Genomic DNA, 7,485 nt, shown 5'->3' on the forward strand with positions numbered 1-7,485 from the left:
ATCATGACGGAGGTCACCAGAAATGGGCTTCACACATTGTACCCATGTGGGGAATCGAACAATGGGTTTTGGCGTGACGAGCTAACGCTGTTATCACCAGGCTACCATAGCGCTCAGACGAGGATATGTACACAATTTTCTCAATAGAACTTCTCTTAACTCGATACTCTCTGTATATCTTTTAGTTCGGTCAGGGGGGTACGGGTGGCCCAGTCGTCAAGAGTTGTGCAGAGTTGCGTCCCTTGGGCACGCCAGAAACCTATGATTGTGGGTTCGAATCCCGGTTCGCCCCGATTATGTTTCTAAGTTTGTCAGCACCATACGCGTGCTCGTGGGATTCAGCGAAGTGGTAAACGTCTGAGACCTGCATCACTTCGGGCTTTCCTTCCACATTAAGCTGACACGCCGCGATATAACTGGAATACTGTTAAAAGCGGCGCTAAACCCAACTCACTCACTCACTAGTTCTGTCAGCGTAATTTTCATTATATCATTGTCGATACGGGTACATGACTAAACTGAGGGACAAAAAAAGTATATAAAGATAGTCTTTTGAGTAGTATATCTTTTACTTTTAGCTTTTCAAATGACGTTTCGCAACAATGCAAAGGTTTGAGACATATAAGCTTTTAATGCAAAAGAGAAAGAAGAAATTGGAAACTGACTGAGCTAAGGTTGCAGCACACGTGTTCGAGTGAGTCAGTGGGTTTGTTTAACAACGCTATAAACCTGACTTCAGTTACATGCCGACATGTCGGCTTTGTGTGGGAGGATGGCTCAAACTGACGCCGTGGGGTGAGGCGAAATGGGGTTTAACGTCTAGTTCACGATTGTTGCACGTATTCAGAAATGTGCATGTCGTAGGCGTGTGCCACATTAAATTCACGTGCACGATCGGGTGCCAGTGATGACAGTTCAGGGATCATAATCAGGAAAATTCTAGATTCGAACATACAATCAAGGTATCCTGTCACGACTAAGGGAGGTAAGTCGAAATTGTTCGAATTCTCACATGGGTACAATGTTTGAAGTCCATCGTGTCCTCCGCTGCCATATAGCTGCTATAATACTAAATTTTAAACGCCAATGCCAGAAAATCTCGAATATTAACCGAAGCAGATTCCATTATGCACAAATGGCAAAACTGTTGGAAAATTATATGCATGGATCACTGTCATCAGTGATGACGCCAGATGATCGCCATAAGGGACACCATGTCCTTCCCGACCAAAAGAACTTCCCACTTGCACAATTTGCATAAATCAGTAAGTTTGTGTTGCCTGACGCCACACAGCAGTATTCCTGCAATGCGACGGCGGCCTGTAACACAAACAAGTTAGATGATCGATGGATCAGAAAATCCAGTGACACCACAGCGTATTTACTGATGTTGATTAAACTAAAAACGCTATATTCATTTTGAACTGCGTTTGAAGCACTCCCTCCCTATGCAAATACAGTTTTCAAAGTTAATATTGAGGCGTTAACTCGTGTAGATTTTGTAGTTTCAGAAACCCTAACTCTTATGTACATATAGATTCCCGACACGGAGATGCAGATACAGCGAAACACCATTAGCCCGGAAACATCTGATCCGGACCATTACTGTAAGGGGGAGTCCATGTAATTAACGTGACGTTTCCTGGCCATGATACTTTAACACGGAAAACTTAATGTGGACGATTTGACTGGTAACCACTGCGCGGATTTATGGGGTTGATCTGTAGCACAAAAAACACATAATGAAGGTACAAAGCCGTGCAAAACATGTGTCGTACAATTGTAAAGTCATTGATCAACACGCCTCTTGTACGTCAATACATAAGCACCGACTTCATACAGGCCGAGACTGTTAGTTCTTTAGCCCTTTAAGTTTACAACTGATAATACAAACATGCAGCATCTTCTTTTAATGTCATCTCTTGCATTGTTTTGTCTATTTCTGATTTGTTTAATCTGTTTCGGTAGATAATCGAGAATGATTATTCTCTGGCGTTGACGTTTTGTTATTTTGTATATATCTGTGACATTTATTCTCCTAACTTTGTTTACCTTTGTCAATAGACCTGGCAGATCAATGGGCAGGTATCAGCGTCATTAGTCGGACAACTCGCCTTGGGAACTTGCTTTCAAACAATCCGTGACGCACATGATGGCGTACTCGGGCCAAATGCAACGCCTCATTGACCAATCAGCTTGCTAGTAAACCAGTGACGTGTCACGTGCGTGACAGGTACAATAAGTGGAATCTCCAGGTGTGGCTGACGAAATCAACAAACATGACACTGGAATGTTGCATACAAATGGCGTAGTGGTCACTGGTGCTTTTCAGTACAGCTAATGAACAGAGACGTGTTACTAGGGTTTCAATTAAATATTAAACATTAACATTTATAACAACGTGGGGTGTAATTATTACAATCATCATAAACAGTTTGGGTTTTCTTTTAAATTCGATCCTTTCCTCGGGAATCATCCGGAAAGTAATTTTGATGTATTGTTGACAAAACAAAATGTTTTTCAGAAACAAATGCGTAATGCGTACAACAATTAATTTTCTCATATTTTAAGCTAGAAATAAACAAATATACGATGTACATATTATTTTTCAGCTATGGAAGTGAAATTGTGTACGTTTAGCAATATAAAACGTAAACGTACGAGAATAACCTAGACTAGAAATGTTTGCGAAAAGACATTTCCCAACTACGATCTTTCGAATAAGCTGTGAATTCCTGGCGTGTTGATCTCTTTTATACAAAACTGTTTCAAACAAACCAATTTTGACATTCGGGCGACACGCTGTACTGTGAATCTAGATCTGATTTATGTCAAGATGGCTCGGATGCATACCAACCACTTCTGGAAACCATATTTGGAGACACCCTGAACAAACGTCATTCTTAATGTCCATTTATTCTTGCACACAGAGGAGTGGAACAATTTATGAAACACGCGCTTCGGTAAACAAAGAACGTTAAAACAAAAGGGGTGTTTTCTTTATCTCTGCCCCAAAAACGCAAATAGTGGGGGTTTTTTAAATTGACAAAGGTCAAGGTCACATCACATGAGTTTCAGAAGAAATGAAGAAAAAATAGTTTATTTCTCGCTGGTAAGTCAGTGAAGTCCGTTCTAAATGCCCCCTGCTATTGCTAAATTAATAAAAGCCACCTTAACCCCCCCCCCCCCCCCCCCCCCCCCCCCCCCCCCCCCACCTCAATGTAAACCTGATGCGAAATCGGATCCACCATCATCCTAATGTTTAATTATCATTCAATATAGATATGTTGAGTGTTCAAATCTGAACATGGCAAATTGATACTCGCACCATAGCATTGTTATAATCACAGTGCTTGTGTTTCTTCATTTCAATAGAAAGCGTGACGGATGAAGGTTTATCAATTTGTGATAAAAGTGTCACCCAATGCGAGTCAGCCGTCTCCATTTCTTGGATACATGCGTATCTTGAAGACCCTAACGACTTTACGATGTCCTTATGGCTTCCGTTGACGTTCTTTGAAATACCCGTCGTCTCTACGTTTACATCGACATCTCCTTCTTCATCAGGTATATTGTCTCCGTAGTGGACAATTTAGGTAATGTAATTACAAGGCGATGTCAGCATTAATTTATTTCCCGCGGATTCAACACGTTTAGCGCATGCGCTGTATGTTTCAATATGTTCTTTTAAATCCTCGCAACGTATAACATGTTTTTTATGAACGTACAGTAGTATCATGTAATATTAACGATGTCATCATATATGTTCGTAGCATACTTTGTTGTTAGGTTCCGAAGTGAGAGACTGCCTCTTTGGCCTTGTGGATAAAGCGTTTGCCCCGGAGAGCTGAAGGTCGGTGGTTCGATCCCCTAACCGCGTCATACTAATAAGACCTGAAAGATTGTTACTTGTTGTTGCCCTGTCTGGCTCTCAGTATAAAGGGTATAAATAAAGTGCGGCAAGGTATTTCAGTGGACTGTCACTATAAAACTGGCATCAGTCTGGACTATTACAAAGAGTTACAGGATACGCACGTGCATGAACGTCGCTTTATAAGTGTAACAATCTTGACCGCGACATTAGATCATTGATATCAAGTCATAACTGTGTTTATTTTAACGAATAGTGTTTGGGTACATTCAACCAGGAATATTTCCTTCCAGGTATCATTGAATTTACCTGCAAGAAGAGCTGTTCGTTATCATTCCCATTGTCACCATTAATATTTGTAATGATACTATCGGAGATATATTTTACTACCATTAATGTCGAAAGAGGAAATATATATAGTACTTCTTTTAATTTCTACAATATCTGTTTGCAAATTGCGCAAAGACTGCCCATTTGTAAATATTTTATCTCAATTTCGAAAGCGGAAACATCGCATAGTATTTCTTTTAATTTCTTTTCCGTGATATCGTGCTAAAAATACCCAACTTATGGAACACTTTACAAGAGAAGGGATATCGTATATTTAAACACAATTTATTGAACATTTTACTAGAGAGGGGACATCGTGTTAAATACACCCAAATTACTGAACACTTTACTAGAGAGGGGATATCAAATATATCTAAAAACAATTTATTGAACATTTTACTACAGAGGGGATATCGTGTTAAAAATTACCAACTTATTGAACGTTTTACGAGAATGATGATATCTTGTTAAGTATATCAAACTAATTATAGATTTTCCGAGATATGTGATATGGTGTTCAATATACCCAACTTATTGAACAAGTCACTGGAGAAGGGATATCGTGTTAAATATACTCAACTTATTGAATGTTTAACGATGGAGGTGTTATCTTGTTAAATATACCCAATTTATTGAACAATTCAGTGGAGACTTGATATCGTGATACAGGTATCCAAATTATTCAACGTTTTATTAGAGAAATAATACCGTGTTAAATATACCCAACTCTTGAATAATTACCAGAAAGGTGATATCGTGATAGATCAATCTAACTTTTTACTTGCGAAGTCAAATCGTAATATCAACATTGGTACCCTCTTTGTTGATCTGTTTCTTTATGCATGACGAGTGGGATGCTCAGATGGGTAAAATCAAAAGAATGGATTTGGATGAGACGTGTTTCAGGATACTTGCACTATTAACTTCAGATCATCTGATATCGTTCAATAATAGTCAAATAACCAATTCCCTTCTACTGATTTACAAAGAGTTCAAAGAAGGTCACACGTAGGCTCAAAGGCTATGTGATCAGGTTTATAATATTACAGGCCTTAGTAAAGCTTTCAAAATGTTATAAGGTAAACATGTGGATAACATTTCCTAATTTCAAATCAATGATAAGAATTGACTTGCCTTTGCATATGTCTGTGACAGGTGCCATCTGTGGGTCAGAATGCGTCTTCGTGAACGCCTTGTATCGTCACTATTTGTATCGTACAGTGAGAATCGCAACTAGGGTTTTAGCAGAGATTACTTTATGCACCAAACTTATTCCAGTTTATTATCAGAGAAGTGAAATCATGTGGTGTATGAATCGTGTTATATACTCGAATGCTAAACTCTCCTAGAGGGGTGATATCGTGTTATATATGCCAGACTCTCCTAGAGAGATGAAATCGTGTTATATATCTCCCATCTCTTAACGATGATATGTTCATGACGAGGACCCTCATTTGGTAAATGCAGTTTGAGGTGATAGGGATCACGATAACAACACAATCATCAGACTAAACATTTCCCAAACCAGACTGCATCGGAAACACAAATATCATAACAGAGTACCATCTACCCAGACTGACTTGCACATCAAATGAATGAAAATATTTCACTGCCATCATTGTGTTATAGTAACCAAACCAATGGAAACCAAATGGAATGGTAAAGTGATCGGTGTGTATTGAAACACCTTTCCAATGCCATGGGACACATTCAAATTAAAACATCACAATGAGACCAATGGTGCGGCAGACCCTCTGAAACCCTTCCCGTGTCGCTATCGACCTTGCTGGTGGCCCGTGTTTAAATGTTCAAGCCAGGTCGTACATATCACCGTAAATCAACGCAAATGACCTCTGTATGACAGCATCCAACTAAAACTTTGGGAGTCCTAGGTGTTGCCTGAAGCTGTACAAACGTTCCCTAGGGCGCGGCACTGGAGAAGCATTGTCGACGGCCTACTTAACCCTAGGAGGACCTGTCTGGCGCTCCTCAACATCCTGTGAAGGAACTCACCAGGCAGGGAGGTATTTGTGCTCACTGCTGGAGTGCGTGTTGTTTGACTGAAACTGAGATGCTGCACGCCGAAGCAGCACTTTACTTCATCGGCCGTCACTGAATGGGGAAATGAAACAGCTCCCGAATGCTATGAGGCGTCGAATTTGTGATACAAATGTTCTCGATTCCGATTCGACAGGGTGTGATTCAAACTTTAGGAACGTGTATTGGTTGTAAGCTGGTACGAATGTTCTATTGTGATACTTAGAAGACTATTAAACCATAAAAGCAATGACTAAACACATTCCTACTTAATAATCTTATATTATTCTTTATTTATTATACGACTGGAAATGAACTTGAAATATATGTCAGATTCTAAGATGACTAGAACCATGAGTATCTGATCATCCCCTGTAAGACAGAGAATTATAATTCGTTTCCTCAGGGAGTAACAATGTCTATGTAAAGACACTTTGTCTACATCAGATTTCACAATGCAGCAGTTAAGCTGACGCTGCAACCTCACATAGCTTGTATTTTCTTTCTTCATATTGAGGTTAATGTGTGTAAACTGGATCGAAAGGTCGATAAGAAATAGGACCAGGCTTACAATCAGAACTTTCTATTATATAGAAATGGCTGTGGTCAAGTTGTTGGAACAGAGGGTCGTCGAGCCGAAAACCTGATGCGATCAAGACGAACCTCACCTGTATTTATAAAGAAAATTGTGTCTGGTAAAAGCGTTGGCTCGTCATACCAAAAAGCCTCTTTCGAATTCCATTTTTAGTACCCCATACCTTTCATATTATGAAAACGATTTCAAACTCAACTCATTCCAGGTTTTGCTTCCCATACTATGTGTGATTCTCATTCTTTGTGTCGCTCGTTATAATATGGCTGCAATATTGCTAAAAACTGTGCAAAACGCAAATCACTCACCTTTTATGTATATTGGTTTTGTGTAGCCTTGTGGTAAAAGCGATGTCCCCTAAAACAGAACTTATTCACTTGCTCACTTCATGTCCTGGCCGCATGCGTCATATTTCTCCTTTTCATACCCAATCGTGGGGTAGTGGTCAAAGCGTTCGCTCCTCACGCTGAAGACCCGGGTTCCATTCCCCACATAGGTACAATGTGTGAAGTCCATTTCTCATGGCCCCCGCCTTGATAGGGTTAGAATATTGATAAAAGTGGCGTAAAACCAAACTCACTCACTCATTTCAACAGTCGTTTCTCTTATTTCAGGAACCTGTGCAATGGCGCCATTTTTGCTTTGTAAGAGTTGT

This window comes from Haliotis cracherodii, unplaced genomic scaffold (genome assembly GCF_022045235.1).
Source record: "Haliotis cracherodii isolate W230 unplaced genomic scaffold, xgHalCrac1.p SCAF_3, whole genome shotgun sequence".
Classification (NCBI taxonomy): Eukaryota; Metazoa; Mollusca; class Gastropoda; order Lepetellida; family Haliotidae; genus Haliotis; species Haliotis cracherodii.